Source organism: Triturus cristatus, chromosome 4_1 (genome assembly GCF_964204655.1).
Source record: "Triturus cristatus chromosome 4_1, aTriCri1.1, whole genome shotgun sequence".
NCBI classification, from domain to species: domain Eukaryota; kingdom Metazoa; phylum Chordata; class Amphibia; order Caudata; family Salamandridae; genus Triturus; species Triturus cristatus.
The window spans coordinates 897604372-897620961 of record NC_140585.1 but is presented as its reverse complement, the minus strand read 5'-3'; the positions used below and the strand labels follow the sequence as shown (position 1 = coordinate 897620961).

General features: G+C 46.8%; 1 protein-coding gene across 2 annotated transcripts in view; it reads right to left on the bottom strand.

Moving 5' to 3' along the window:
• SND1 (staphylococcal nuclease and tudor domain containing 1) overlaps positions 1-16590 on the bottom strand; it is a 2043911-nt gene that overhangs the window by 273197 nt on the left and 1754124 nt on the right. The window lies entirely within an intron of this gene.

Below are 16590 nucleotides of genomic sequence, written 5' to 3'. Positions count from 1 at the left end.
GGGCCCGGGGCGGCTCTCCCCAGCCTGGCTAGGGTTCTGAAGCTGGGACAGGGCCTGGGGCTCGAGCTCCGTCTGGTGGGCCCCGGGGTGTGTGAGCCCCCGTCCTGCAAGCCATCATAGGGTCAGGGCGCTGGGTACGGGGGTCCATCAGGGCCCTGGTTTTGAAGCGGGGTCCGGGCCTGGGGCTTGAGCTCCATCCGGCAGGCCCCGGAGTGCGGGATCCCTGCACGCTGCAAGCCAGCTGATGGTCTGGGGTTCCCATCGGGGCCCGGGAAGGTTTCCCCCGTCCTGGCTAGGGTTCGGAAGCTGTGACCGGGTCCGGGCCTCGTGCTCCGTCCCAGGTTGCAGGAGCCCCCCGTCCTGCAAGCCAGCCAAAGGTCTGAGTGCTGGGGACGGGGGTCCACCGGGGAGGATCTCCCCGGCCTGGCTAGGGTTCAGAAGCTAGGACCGGGCCCGGGGCTTGTGCTCTGTCCGGCAGTCCCCGGCTGCAGGAGCACCCCGTCCTGGAAGCCAGCTGAGGGTCCGGGCGCTGGGGACAGGGGTCCACCGGTGCCGGGGGAGGCTCTCCCCTGCCTGGCTAGGGTTCGGAAGCTGGGACCGGGCCCGGGGCTCGTGCTGCGTCCCAGGGTCCCAGGCTGCAGTAGCACCCCGTCCTGGAAGCCAGCCGTGGGTTCGGGCGCTGGGGACGGGGTGGTCCACCAGGGCCCGGGGAGGCTCTCCCCGGCCTGGCTAGGGTTCGGAAGCTGGGACCGGACCCGGGGCTCGTGCTGCGTCCCAGGCTGCAGGAGCCCCCCGTCCTAGAAGTCAGCCGAGGGTCCGGGCGCTGGTGACAGGCGTCCACCAGGGCCCGGGGAGGCTCTCCCCGGCCTGGCTAGGATTCGGAAGCTGGGACCGGGCCCGGCGCTCGTGCTGCGTCCCAGGGTCCCAGGCTGCAGGAGCCCCCCCGTCCTGGAAGCCAGCCGAGGGTCCGGGCGCTGGTGATGGAGGTCCACCAGGGCCCGGGAGGCTCTCCCCGGCCTGGCTAAGGTTTGGATGCTAAGACCAGGCCCAGGGCTCGTGCTGCGTCCCAGGGTGCTGGAGCCCCCTCTCATGGAAGTCAGCCGAGGGTCCGGGTGCTGGTGACGGGGGTCCACCGGGGCCCGGGGAGGCTCTCCCCGGCCTGGCTAGGGTTCGGAAGCTGGGACTGGGCCCGGGGCTCAAGCTCCGTCTGCCGGGCCCCGGGGTGCGGGAGCCCCCTGTCCTGCAAGCCAGCCGAGGGTCCGGGCGCTGGGGAAGGGTGTCCAGCGGGACCCGGGGAGGCTCTCCCCGACCTGGCTAGGGTTCGGAAGCTGGGACCGGGCCCGGGGTTCGTGCTCTGTCCGGCAGGCCCCAGGAGCCCCCCATCCTGCAAGCCAGCTGAGGGTCCAGGTGCTGGGGACGGTGGTCCACCGGGGCGGCTCTCCCCGGCCTGGCTGTTTTCAGAAGCAGGGACCGGGCCAAGGAGCAGAGGTGGCTGGCTTTATCCGCTACGCTGGCGGAGCGAAGTTTTCTGCCGACCCCTAGTTGTAACTTTTCCTCTTCAGGTGATCTAGGCTTATACCTCTGTGTTCGGAGGAGGACGCGAACTGACCTTTTCCTTGCTGTGGGCACACTAACAATGTAGAAAAAGATTGTCCAAGAAAGGCAGAAGCTGAACAAGGGACACTGAACTCTTACACCCCCTCAATGTCAGAGCCTCATCAAAAGGAGTGGCATTTACACCATTCAATTTTTTGAAAAAAAGCAATACAAAACAATTCACAGATCCTCTGCCTGATGGCAAAGACTACAGTCAGTAGTGAAAGCATGGACGATTCTTTGTTGGATACCTTTGTCAGCTTGCGGAGGACCATGCACAAAAAAAACCAAAAACACTTTTGTTACTCCTACCACTGTTTCACAATTATAAACATATTAGTGACTCTTGTGGTCAAGTCAGAAACTGCAGGACTCTCATGGAATTTTAGCCAATGTGGAGCGGCGTCTCAGGGATGCAAAGACCCATATGCTCTCATTAGTAATGGTTGTGAAGATTTCTGAAGCAGTGGCTCCGTAATCGCACTCCTCTCGCCCTTAAACTCACTCCTGGACTTGAATACATTAGGGCTTCGAGCTTTGATCACTTCTATGGCAATCTCATTGTACCCACAGCTTAAGAATCTACAGGGTAATTTAATTGTTGATTCATCAGAATCTCCCACTCAACCACGGTGAGAGGAACAGGACTTCCTGTGTTGACTAATTGTACATTTCAGCACTGTGCAACACGAAGGTTGACAGAAAATGTAATCCTATTTCAGTTTTTTTAGGAAGTGTATTGCAGCGAGTTTACACTGTTTATAGACTTGAACCACTCATATTTGGACAGTCAATCACATCTGGACTCATGTATGTGGGCTACAAAGCTATATTTCAATGCATTGTGCATGTTTCGCTACATTTGAGACACAAAGGTATCCTACAATGCAAAAATAGAATATATCTGACGCACCACATAAACACCAGCATTGACATCTGCGACTAATAATTTGGGAAGAGTAACTATTGCTGCCTTCACAACAAAGTAATTGGGTCCCGAAGAGGCAAGGGCTCTCCAACTGCAGCAGAGACACTTATGATCGCATACCTTCCTCTCAGCCACTGCACCCCCAGATGATTCACTAGGTTGAGAACTATAAAACACCGTACTGCCTTCCAACAAACCAGTTGATACACCAAGGAAAGGTGGGGACACTGGCTTACCAGTTGATACAAGAGATGGAGAACCAGAAGATACTATCCTCCAGATGGTGCACAAGGGGGAAGGGAAGACCAGTTTATGCCCTAGGGCATAGATGATCAATTACTGGCTCACAAGTTAATGCACTAGGGCGAGAAGGTCAATACACTGGGGGGTTAAGACGGCACTGGCTCACCAGTTGATGGACTAGGAGGATGAGACACAGCGGCCCACAAGCTGATGCAGCAGAAACTGTCAAAGAGTAAAAGGTCCAACCATCCTAGGCCACAGGTAGATTTAATTACTTATTACAGGCTGCACAAAGTTTAAAAGGGCACTTTATAGTAATAATACAATCAGTGACTGTGAGAAAGTGCCCTGTTTCTGCATGGTTGCCCCCACTTTTTGCTGAATTGCTGATGTGCTTTGACTGAGTGTGCCCAGGGCTCCTGCTAACCAGGTACCCAGGGCTTATGTTCTTTCTCTAAACCTGCATTAAAGCCTAAACCAAATTGGCATCTCTGGCCACAGGTCAGCCCCTGATAAATGGTACCATGGGTACCCAGAGCACTGTGTTCAGAGAAGGCCTCTAAGGGTTTGCAGCACGTATTGTGCCACCCTTAGAGATACTGCACCTTCACTCACACACTGCCTTTGCAGGCTGCGTGTGTTGGTGCAGAACAAAGTGAAGAGTCGACATGGCACACATCCCTGTGTGCCATGCCTACAACCCACTGCCCTGGCATAGATCAGTCACCCCTCTACCTGGGTGCACTATACCAGTGGTGAGGGTACAGGTGCATGAGCCCTGTACCCCTACAGTGTCGAAGTCGATTCGGAGACATTGTAAGTGCAGTGCAGCCATTAAGAGTGTATGGTGCTCGGACTTTGTCAATATGAACTCCACAGCCCCAATATGGCTGCACCGAAAACTGGGAAGTTTGGTATTAAACTTCTCAGCACACTGATGCCAGGGTGGGATTTAATGAAAAATGCACACAGAGGGTATCTTAGAGATGCCCCCTGAAAACGAACCTACCACTGGTGTCCAGGGTAAGTGGCTGTTTTCAGCTGCCGCCACCAGATATGTTTCGGAACCCCTCGGTCGAGAGCCTGCTGCTCTCGTGGGCCTGAAACAATGCACATCCTGGGACGAGGTGCCAAGCCTCCTCCCCCACGATGGGCAGGGTCCACAAAGGGGAAGCTTCAAAGGCTTGCAGCCTTTGTGAGCTTCCCCAAGCCACTTGCTGCTTTCAGTTCTGGTTCTGACCCCCACTTTGGGCGGGAGAACTGGTGGGGAAAACAAGTGAGGAAGAGAGGTGTGCCCACCTCTGCCAACTCCACCCTTCAGGTGGGAGAGGCGAGGTGAAGCACAACTCTCAATCCCCGCCATCATGCAGATGCGGGGACTCAGCCAACCAGGGAAAGGCTTATGCCCCCCTCAAACTGGAGGGTGGAATTATAGGGGGTGTACCCACCCCTGGGAAGGGACCCATTAGTCCCAACCTTTTACCTACATGTAACTCCCCTAAATCTAGTATTTAGGGGCACCTGTGAACCTTGCTTCCTCAGACAAGAACCAACTACAGGAAAAGAAGGACCGAACAGCCGTGCCAAAGCTAACAAAAGGAAGACGCCCACTGACTTGGCCCCAGCCCTACCGGCCTGTCTCCACCTCAAACCTGCTCCTGCGAAATCCTGGTGTGTTCTGCAGCCAGCAACCTCGAAAACCCCAGAGGACCTGCCTGCCTTAAACCACGAAGACTGCATCTCCCGTGAACACCGGATTTGTTCATCAACAACCTCTGGTCCCGGTTGGACACCGCAAATCACGGCACCTGCTGTCCACGCCCCGAGCAGGCAAACACCACAAGGTGGTCTCCCCGGCGATCCTGACCAGAGATCCAGCAATCCCTGACCTGCCTCAAGCCTCCAGCCGACACCTGCAGCCTAAACGTGGAAGGACCCCCCAACCGCGACCAGGAGCTGGTAAGAAGATCCCACCCTAAAAGGTACCCCTGCAAAGGACGCCCCACGGCCTTGGGAGGCCCAACCGACGGTGCCTAGCCAACCTCCAACATTCCAACTCAAAGTGGTGGTCGCACCAAGAAGACCTTTGTCCCAGTGCCTGCAGTGCTATTCAAACTGGAGACTCCCCATTGAAAGCTACAGGGCTTCCGATGCCAAAACAGCACTCTGCACCCGGCCGCCCCAGTGCCGCTGAGGGTGAAACCTTTGTGCTGGCCTAAACCTCCGTTTGCCCTGAGCATAAGCCCATGAGCTTTGCTCCCAAAACCCAGTGGCCAGCTCGTCAGCAGCCACCAATCGGAGGCCCCCCTATTCCCCATTGGATAACACTGGGCCTCAGCACTCTGCAACTGGCTGCCCTAGTGAAACTGAAGGTGTAACAAGAGTGCATCCTTGACCCTGGGAGACCCCCGGGTCTAACCCCAGAACCCCAACTCCCACAACAAAGTACTTACCTTTAAACCGATAACAGTATTTTCCTCCATAGGATAACATTGACTGTTTTTGAAAAGTTTTTAAGTATGGAGTTGGAAAACCTAAAGAAATTCTTTAAAATTGTACTAACAAAAACGATTTTACTTACCTGTTTACAGGATATGTCCCAGTGTAGTATCCAGGTATACTACATTGTGTAAGAAAAGTAATCTGAAAAGTAACTTACCTGGAATTTTACTAAAAATACTCTACAAAGTTTATGTACTGCATTCTGAAAAGCACTGCATTATCAGTAACACTATTGTTATCAAATCAAAGTACATTTACCATTGCAATTCAAACTGTGTTACAACGGTATATTTACTGCAAAGTATTTATCACTTACCTGTGCCACGCTTGCTTGGTTCTAGGAAATACAATAACTAAAAAAATATTTGTATACAATAACAATTGGTCTGAAGTTCAGTCTGAATTAATGAATTAATTTGCTGAGTGTGTACAACAAATGCTTAACACTATACTCTGATGAAGCCTTACTGCTCAACCACACTACCACAAATAGAGAGTGAGGTGTTATCTACTTTACCTCTGCTTATCTTTTGGGTTCCACTGGACTCTGTGCACACTATACCTCACTTTGGTATAGTATATACAGAGCCAGCTTCCAACAGTGGGTAACCTAATCGGAGGTGGCTGAAGGATGGGCACGTTAAGGAAGGGTGCCAGATGGAGAATGTACATAAATAACTTTTGTAAATTCCAATGATTCTTGTTGTTCAAGAAATCTTATTCTCATTTTTGGAACAAAGCACATACATAAAGACCATACAGAAAAGAGCACCTGAGAAGGTACATAATATGTTGAATCAATAAAATAACCAAACTATAAAGCAATATAATATAATGAACAGAATAATTACAGATTAAATATAGTACCTATACAATAACAATTATGCTAATGTAAAAATAAAAGATATTAAATATACTCATCAATGCAAATAATTCTAAACAGAGCTACAAATTCAACCAATATACTTATTCGCAGAGAAAACCACTATGATAAGTAAAACATATTTAAAGATATAATGCAATATGGTCATCCACTGGTTTTTAGAATAGTTGATAATTATTCGTATTATGGACTATGCCCGATAAAGTCAAATTTGTTCCTCTTCTGGTAAAAACAACACTATCCCACCATGCATGATTTGATAATAATAAGGCATTTTGTCCACTTGGTAGTAACTCATTTTAAAGCTGTGGAAAATCAAGAAATCTAAAAGTTTACCATTAATAACTGATAATTTGGAAGTGAAGCAGACTTACAAATCATTTATAGGATTCATTTTCCGAAATATTCAATATTTTTGTAATAATTTTCCTAACCTCATTCCAAAACTTCTTAATATGACATTCATAAAGTACATGTCTTAACTATCCAATATGTAAAGAACAATTCCAGCAAGTAGGACAATCTTAAAGTTTTGCATTAAATAACCGTAATGGAGTCCATAAACAATTGTATAATATAAAACAATGAGTTTGGTATACAGAAACAGGCAGCCATCCAGAGATACTATTCAACCAAATTTTCATTTAAATATCTGGAGATAATGACTTATCTAGTTCTGCATTCCAATAGGAAGAGAGAAAGTAAATATTATCTCCTGCACCAATATTTAATTTTGTATATAGCAATGAGACAGCATGGGATGATGAAGCAATTGTTTGCATATACAATTCTAAATCCGAGGTAGGACTAGTAGGAAGATATTTGGAAATGAATCAAGGATGGAATTACGTAAGACTTCATATTTATAAATATCTGATGACTGTAATTTAAATCTTAGCTGCAATTCAAAGAAAGTTAAAAAGACATTGTTATGATAAACATCTTTTAAATAAAAAATAACTGCCTTAATCCAAGATTGCCACAACTTTGAGTGATGAGCTAGGTTTAATATAGGATTATACAATAAAGATCGATTTATTGTTTGTGACTAAGGAGATTCAAAAATAAAATCTAAATCTTGTAGTAATAATTTAGTAGATTTCAGTAGAACTGATTTTTTTCACAGAGGAACTAAATTAAGTCATAGTAAGCAACGTATGTAAAGGAAATGGTGTAATCAAACTTTGTTCAATACAAAACCATGAAGGTGGGTTAGTAAACTCCCTAAGTTGGAAACATAAGGTGCTCTGTTCTAAAATAAAAGCTTTATGATATTTAAGAAAACTTGGTAAACCAAATCCAACTTTATACTCGGGTCATTTTCATTTTTTATAACGTAAACAAGGAGACTTATTTTGTCAAAATAATTTTGAAATAAGTTTGTCCATAGTCTTATAAATAAGGTATCATAGAAAGAAGTGAAGATTTTTGGAGCAATAACCATTTTTATAGCATAAACTTTCCCCCACCAGGTGAAAAGAAAGGCTGACCATTTTAGAAAATGGCCTTTTATATGATCTAGAATAGAATCACAATTTAAAGACACTGATTGTTTTATGGAATGAGAAAAAAGTATACCAAGATATTTAAGTTTATCTTTTTGCCAAACAATATACTTGTTCGGAAGCATATCAGTAGTACAATGGACATTTAAAGGAAAGCATTCTGTTTTATTGTGATTTAGTGTATATCCTGAAATTTTTGAGTAAGTGTTGATTAAGTGCAGTAATGAGGGAATGGAAGACTCAGGATTACCAATATATAAAGAAGAACATCATCAGCATAAGCTGACATTTTGATAGGAACATTATATATAGTGAGACCCCCAATACCTGAAGAATTTCTAATAGCAACTAGTAAAGGTTCATTAGCAATAAGGAAAAGTAGAAGCTTGTCTAGTACCCTTAAAAAGGAAACCATCTGAAATTTGACCATTAACAAAAAGTTTGGCAGATGGACCAATATATAAAGCTGAAATCATACGAATAAACAAAGGTCCAAAGTTAAATGCATACAAGGTATGGAAAGATACTGTCAATGGACTTAATCAAAAGCCTTTTTTGCATCTAATGCCAGAACACACGCCGGTTGATATAAGGATGATCTAGCTTAAATTGCATGAAATATTAATCGTATGTTATTCATCAAATGTCTATTTCATAAAAACACATTGATCGATGTGCACGATGCTAGGCAACACAGTAACAAACTTAGTTGCAAGGATCTTGGCATAAAGTTTACAGTCTTGACTAATTAAAGAAATGGGGCGATAACTTGAAACAATAACGGGGTCTTTATTAGGTTTCAGAGGGACAATAATCAAAGCTTCAGTAAAGGACCCAAAAGTTTAACCTGTATTACTGAAGTAAGTAAATAGATTTAGTAAATGAGGTAAAAGGTGAGGTGAAAATTCTTTATAAAATTAAGCATGAATGCCATCTGGACCTGGAAGTTTATGTAACTTAAGAGATTTGATAGCCATATGCATGTCTTCTAAAGCGTGGGTACTCTCAAACATTTTCCTAAGGGCCGCAAAGTTTAATCTTTGGTGTGACCGAGGGCTGCACTGATGCCAGCAAAGGGGGGGGGGTGTAAAGTGGGTGTAGGGGAAGCGAAGCAAGTATATCTAGGAGCTTAACTCAATTGTGCAATGTGAAACAAAAAACCTGGGATGAATCCTGACTTCTCCATTTGACCAAATTGTGTGAATCTGGGCAATTGTTTTATTTCAATTTCCCACCTGTTTTGTCATTATCACATATGAAAGTACCTCAAAAGACATTACTTCAGGATAGGTGATGTACAAAACCATCTCCTGTGCTTGGATATAATGACTAATGGCATTGTTGTCAGGGGTGGGATGTGTTTGTGAAGCATGAACGTTTCCAAGTTCATGTTTGAAAATCATCACCTAAAAAATAAAAAACTTGGGGGGGCGTGGCCAAAAGATGGCCGCATAGTCCGCGAGCTCCGGCGCCCATTGTAGCCCTCGACTATCCTGATTACCTATCCAACACACCTGAAAGCTGTCCCGTCTGCCGGACTGGTAGCGGAGCCCATCCCGCCCGCTCCGGTAACTGACGGCAGAAACGAAGGAGCGGGCGTCCTCCTACTCATCGCGGCCTCCTCGTCCCACTGAAGCCGGGACCTGGAGTGATTGTGCCTGCCGAGGGGAGGAGCCGGCCTTGCCTTCCCCGCCCGGTGGGGGCGCCGTGGTTTGAGACGCCCCATGATTTTCTCTGCTGCCATCGGCCCGCGTTGGGATTTGGGGACTGTGAGCCCCGGGATATCGCCGGCTCTGCGGCGTGAGGTGAGGGAGCCGTGGCGATACAGTCACAGAGGCCCTCGGCCTACCTCGTCCCGAGTGACCGTGGGCTGCTGTGAAGTGAATCCTCACGAGGCGTCTTCGCGATCCCTTGCTGGTTGGCTTGTAGGTCCCCTGAAGACATTTCCACAGAACCAAAGGGCTCCCCTGGTTGCTCCAGGCCTGCCCTGACTTACCTCGCTGGGTGAGTCCCTCAGACCTTGCTGGTCTGCACCGCTGACTTTCTTCACTTTCCACGAGACTTGCTGTTGCCAAGGCTTGTTGGCTCCAATCCGGTTGCCGACACCTCAGTAAGCTGCAGACTTCGTGGGACACTCCGAATCCAGCTCCTGGTCGTCGTCGATGCCTCCTGGACCTCGTGGCTGAAGATTCAAGACACCCGTGATCACCTGAAATCACCAGACTTCTGTGGGCAGCCAGCTTCCTGGCCCGGGTCACTGGCAAGTGACTTTGAACATTGTCTCCTCTGCTTTCAGGTCTTCTTTCTTGAGAATCCAGCCTTGGATTCCACCGGACACTTCTCCTGTCTTCACAAGCAGCAAGTCTTCTTTGGCTCCCATTGAAAACGACGCCGCGACCCGACACCAAAAGACACCTATGCACCCGGCTTCCCTGAGTGAGGTAACTCGAGTACTCCGGTGCTCCTGTGTGTGTGGCCCTAGAACTAGGGGTGGGCGGAATTTGCGAAATTCCCTTTCGCAAATTATCGCGAAAATTTTAAAATTCTCCGCAAACACTCGAAAATATCGCGAAGATGCGGAAGTTTTTTTCCCGCCCGTTCGCGGTATTTTCTGCGTGGTCACGGCTCGCCAACTTACCCATGCGGTTGCTCGCGGGCGCGGCCATCTTGTTTTCACTTGTCTCGCGATGCATGATCGCGAGAATAAAGACGTGATCGCGCGACGCATGACGTTACTGCGGGCGCGAACTGTCGCGAAATAGCGCAAATGGCTACCAACAATCCAACATCTCGTGGAGAACGCGACCGGATCGGGAAAACTGGTCGGCGAATGCGGAGATTCAGCGAAGGCGACCGCGCCCACGCGAGAATGTATTATTTTACAGCGCGAGCAAGAAACAAATTATCGCTAAGCTGCGGAATGCGGAAATTTTGACATTTTCGCGCTTTCCGCGGAACGCGAAAATGCCAAATTATTGCAATTTCCGCGAACGGAACGGAATTTTGGCCCAGGCCTACCTAGAACTACTTACCCTGTAAGTGACTTGCTTGTAGACTCTCCCGAAGTATCCTAAAACTTTAAAATTCCAACCGCGACTTGCTCCATTGAAGTCTATTGGGATCCGCGGCTGTGTTCTCACACTGCATGCGTCTCCCGTGGGTCTTTTACTTACCTGCCTTGGGTTGATTAGTGAGGCCCCAGCGCTTCTGAAGACCATAGGCTTTCTCCCTTCTCAAGTCGTTCTTCTTATACCTCTTTTTTAGTATATGGTCTGGTACGCCCCTAGGGCCCCCGCCATACAAGTGCTTAATTTGTTGTGAAATGTTGATTTGTGCATATGTCCTTGACTTCTAATCTCATGAAGAGATCAGTAGAGTGTGTCTAGTAATAAATACATATATATTATATATATATATATACACACCTGTGTGGTGTCCTTTCATTTAGTGATTCAAGAGATTATAAGGTAAAACAAGCTGCTTTACATTCCTCTGAGACTTAGCCTGAAGGCTGCTCTTCACAGCTACCACTAGGATAGCTTTCTTTAAAAGGTTGTCTTAAACCTATCTACCATAAAAGTCGTATTGTACTGGTGCAAGGTGGCCACTTTAACTCGTGACCAGCATATACCAGGCCAACTTCTGACATACAGGCACTGAATTACACTTTTTGAATTTTGAAAAGACCATCTTATTTTTCCACGTTGCGGTCTTTAAAAGAGAAGGTGTTCCTAAAGTTACTTCCTTTCCCTAACTGCAATTAACCTTTAAATAAGTGATTTCTGTATATTTTTTTTCTTTCTAATGTTAGTGCTGAGTTGAGTAAACAGCGGCCCAGTGCTGCTGCTGCCACCCAGGGGGCAGTATGTAAAGGTCAGGAAGGCCGAATGCGGCCCCCGGGCCGTACTTTGAGTATCATTGCTCTAAAGTTATCGGTAACCCACTTATTTTGAACTAAAGGAGAAATTTGAGGTAGACCACACGTCTCCAAAAATTGATCAATATGTAACCTAGGTTGAGGAGGTTTATTATATAAGTTCGAAAAATAATTCATTAATTTGTTAACGATTTCTTTATGGGAAAGAGCCATTTGACAACTAGGACTGGATGGTATTTATCTGATTTTTGTCTTTCTTGATACAAAGATAATTGGCCAGAAATCTCCCAGATCTGTTAGCATTAAAACAAAAATTAGCTTTGTTGTTAGGTAACTGTATGCCTGACCTTTAGCTTAATAGAGAATTCAATTCCTAGCAAAGTGTTTGTAAGTGTGTCTTATATTTAATGGGATTCGATCTAATGAAAGACGTTCATATTTTGCAATTTGTTAATCAAATTTTTTTATTCTCTATTTAAATGATTTACTATTATGAGCCATAATAGAAATCATTTGCCCTCTAACATATGGCTTAAAAGCTTCCCATCAATTAACCAGTGAAGTGGAACCTTCAGGATGGAAACAAAGAAAATCATGATTTGCAGTTAAAAGTTTTGGTCTGCTTTCATTATTAAGAACGACATCAGCATTCATGCGCCACAGATCCTGTGAATATTGAGAGGAGGTCAGACAGAAAATACAAGACACAAGCGCACAATCAGAAATACCAATATTCTGGATAGTAGGATTAAAAACTGAAGGTATCAAGTGAGAGGATATTAATAAATATGCAGTTCTAGAGTAGGACGTAGGAGGATTAAAAAATAAGTGAATTGTTTTTCTGAAGGATAATAAAAACGCCAAACATCGTCCAATAAGTGCCTAATTACGATGTCTGGGACACCATCTCGGTCCTGGGACCGACCGACCTCTGGTCGGCTGTCCCTGATCGCCTAATTAGGATGTGACCGAACAATGTTCGGTCGCATTTCTACATTTCCCTATGGGAGCGTGCATTACGGCCGCAATACATGCTCCCATTGGGAAATGGGAGGTGCTGTTGATCCCTGCACCACGTGGCAGGCACCTCAAGGTGCCTGCCACTGGGTGCAGGGATAAACCCTTGGCCCCAAACTGGCGGCCTGCATACACAAGGGGGCTCTGCTGGGGGCCTCCAAACACACTTTCCGACATGGTTACCATGTCGGACAGGCCGGCATGAAAACCATGCCGGAAAAGGTGCATCGTAATCCCAAGGGTGGAAAGGCCCACCCTTTGGGATTACGAGCTGGTTCCGACTGGCCAACAGGCTCCTTGAGCCGGTCGAAAGCCAGCCGGAATGACTGGCCAGTTTTGTTTCCGACCGCCAGCATTGTAATGCAGCGGCGGCCGGAAAGTAAACAAAGGGGCCGATTATGATGCAGACAGTCAGTTGGAGCCTTTCAGGGCCGCATCGTAAACGACCCCTTAGTATTTTTTAAAAAAACATTCAAAGCAAAGAAAGCTTTTGCAGGACAAAATTTGACTAGAGCAGTTCTATTGAGTAAAGGATCACATATAAAGTTAAAGCACCACCAATAATAAGTGGAACATTACCCAGTTTTAGTACTTCTGGCGTGAAAAGAGACAAAAAACTAAGATGTAATTTTTTTGTAAAAAGATCAGCAACTCCATTTCTATTGAGAGTAGAGAAGAGATAAGATTACCAACACATTTTGTATTCACGTATGCTAAAACAATATAATCTATATGGGTCTCCTGCAATAAACATGTCAGCTTTATGTGTGGCTAAATAAGCTAAAACCTTAATACGTTTAACAGGATAACGTAAACCTTTATCATTAACTGAAATAATTTTAATACCTTGATTATTATTAATTGTTGAGAGAAAAGTGAAGAGAGTAAAAAGAATAGAACCAGTAAAACTCAGAAGATAATAAGTAGCTCAAATGCTAAAAAAAAAAGGTAAGAAACACAAAAAAAGACAACAGAGACATAAATAATACTTTTTAATCGCACACATGCATGTCAAGATAGACCGGACCATAAATGTCCTTAGTGGAAACTCTGAGAAATAGGCTTATGCTCAAGTAGCACACTTGTTTCCATAGCTAGTTGGGATTGGTGATTTAAGAAGAGACTAAGATCTTCAGGATGCTGGAATGACCTAGTAAATCCATCTATCTAAATACGCATAGTAGAAGGAACCAAACGGCCCATATTTGTAACCACAGCTTCTCAGTCTTGGCCCAAGATTAGTGAACGCTTTGCGAATGTTAACAGTCTCCCTGGCAAAGTCTTGGTGGATGAAAATGTTATTGCCATTAACCATCAAAGACTAGATGATGAGGATGCAGGACTTTCGGGAACTACGATGTGAAAGAATTCTATGCACCTTGTTAATTTCAAATTTTTCTGGAAATTTGATACGCAAAAGACCAGGTAGCACATTTTCCAAGCACAATCTGCAGTCATTACCTTGAACATCTTCTGGTAGATTAAAAATTTGCAAATTGTGCTGCTGATTACGATTTTCTAAATCAAGGAGTAATTTACTCATTGGCTCTATTTTTACTGTTAAAGGCATTAAACTATCAATTATGGCTTTGTTATCTTATATTTTAATGGCATTGTCTGACAGTCGCATAGAAAGACCAGCCATGTCTTTACGTAAATATTGATTTCTGACGCAATATTATATGCGTTATAACAAACCGCTTGTTTCAATCAATCAATCACTGCATTTGTAAAGCGTGCTACATACCCGAGAGGGTCTCAAGGCGCTGGGGAGGGGGGTGGGGGGGGGGTGCTACTGGTCGAAGAGCCAGGTCTTGAGGAGTCTTCTGAAGGCCAGCAGGTCCTGGGTCTGTCGTAGATGGTGGGGAGAGTGTTCCAGGTCTTGGCGGCGAGGTAGGAGAAGGATCTGCCGCCGGCGGTGGTTTTTCAGTTGCGAGGGACTGTGGCGAGGTTGGCTGAGCGGAGGCTTCGGGTGGGGGTGTGGAAGCTGAGTCGGTTGTTGAGGTAGGTGGGTCCGGTCTTGTGCAGTGCTTTGTGTGCGTGGATCAGGAGCTTGAAGGTGATCCTTTTGTTGACGGGGAGCCAGTGCAGGCCTCTCAGGTGGAGTGTGATGTGGCTGCGGCGGGGGACGTCGAGGATGAGTCGGGCCGAGGCGTTCTGGATGCGTTGGAGTCGTCTCAGGAGCTTGTTTGTAGTTCCTGAGAAGAGGGCGTTCCCGTAGTCGAGTCTGTTGGTGATGAGGGCCTGGGTAACGTTTTTTCTCGTGTCGAGGGGCATCCATTTGAAGATCCTGCGGAGCATACGGAGGGTGTTGAAGCAGGACGCTGAGACGGCGATGACTTGCCTGGTCATGGAGAGAGTGGAGCCGAGGATGACCCCCAGGTTGCGTGCGTGGTCCGTGGGTTCCGGGGCTGTGCCTAGTGACGTGGGCCACCAAGAGTCTTCCCAGGCTGATGGGGTGGGTCCGAGAATGAGGACCTCTGTCTTGTCTGAGTTCAGCTTTAGTCTGCTGTCCTTCATCCAGTCGGCTATGGCCTTCATTCCTCTGTGGAGGTTAGCTTTGGCGGTGTGGGGATCTTCGGTGAGGGATATGATCAGCTGGGTGTCGTCGGCGTAGCAGATGATGTTGAGGTTGTGTTGTCGTGCGACAGGGGGGCCATGTAGATATTGAACCGCGTCGGGCTGAGGGTGGATCCCTGTGCGCCGCCGCCGATGATCTCAGTGGTTTTGGAGCGGAAGGGTGGGAGGCGGACGCTCTGGGTTCTGCCGGAGAGGAAGGATGTGGTCCAGGCCAGGGCCTTCTCTTGGATACCGGCGTCATGGAGGCGTGCTGATAGGGTGCGGTGGCAGACCGTGTCAAAGGCTGCTGATAGGTCCAGGAGGATGAGGGCGGCTGTTTCTCCTTTGTCCATCAGGGCCCGGATGTCGTCAGTGGCGGCGATGAGGGCGGTCTCGGTGCTGTGGTTGCTGCGAAAACCGGATTGGGAAGGGTCCAGGATGTTGTTAACTTCGAGGTAGCGGGTCAGCTGTTTGTTGACAATCTTCTCAGTCACTTTTGCCGGGAAAGGGAGCAGGGAGATGGGCCGGAAGTTCTTGAGGTCCGCCTTGGGCTTCTATAGAAGGGCGTTGATCTCGCGTGCTTCCAGCTTTCTGGGAAGGTTGCTGTCTCGAAGGAACAGTTGATAGTTTTCCGGAGGTGGGGCGTGATGGTTCTCATCAAGTAGTGTAGATAAAGAAGGTTAATTTGAGTCTATCAATTTTGACTTAACAGGCAGTGGAGAAATATTTTGTTTATATTTGTTAGGCATTAAATGTAGGTTTTCCCCTTCCATATCAAAAAATAATTTAAATCAAATTAACGCAGTAATATTAAGAAAAAATGGCAAGTAGCAAAAATTCTTTGCAAAATGACGCAGAGCGAAAATGCCACGCTGCATCGCATGCTTGTAATGCCATGAGTTAAACAAAGCGGTCATTACGACCGCATTGTAACAACGCATGCCATTACAATGCAAGTCGGAACAACAACTTGCTCTAGGGGCGGCGCTGGATGTTATAATAGTATAATTCACTATTCCAACTCCAGTCTGTGCAACAGTAGGAAAGATGTTGGATTTAAAATCCAACACCTTCTGATCCCTAGAGCAAGTCGTTGTTCCGACTTGCATTGTAATGGCATACGTTGTTACAACATGGTCGTTGTAATGACCGCATTGTAATGGCATGTGTTGTGTTGCATGCGGTGTAAACGATGTTTCCCACACAGTGCAGCAGGTAAAACTGGCTATGGGAGTGTTCTAGGCCTCAGCCTTGCCCTTTTCTGAGATTGACTCTGCCACTCTGACAGACCAACACGGCAATCCCTGAGAGAGATCACCGGGCGAAGACCAAATGTAAGAGGCACCTGAAAATAGCGCTGGCCATAGGAAGTTCTCTAAAGGTAGAAAACAGCAGTAAGAGCAGCCTTAATCTGTAAAAACTTCGCCAATAAAGGCCGCTCTCCGCGCTATCTCAGTCGGAGGTGGCCAGCTTGATTCGG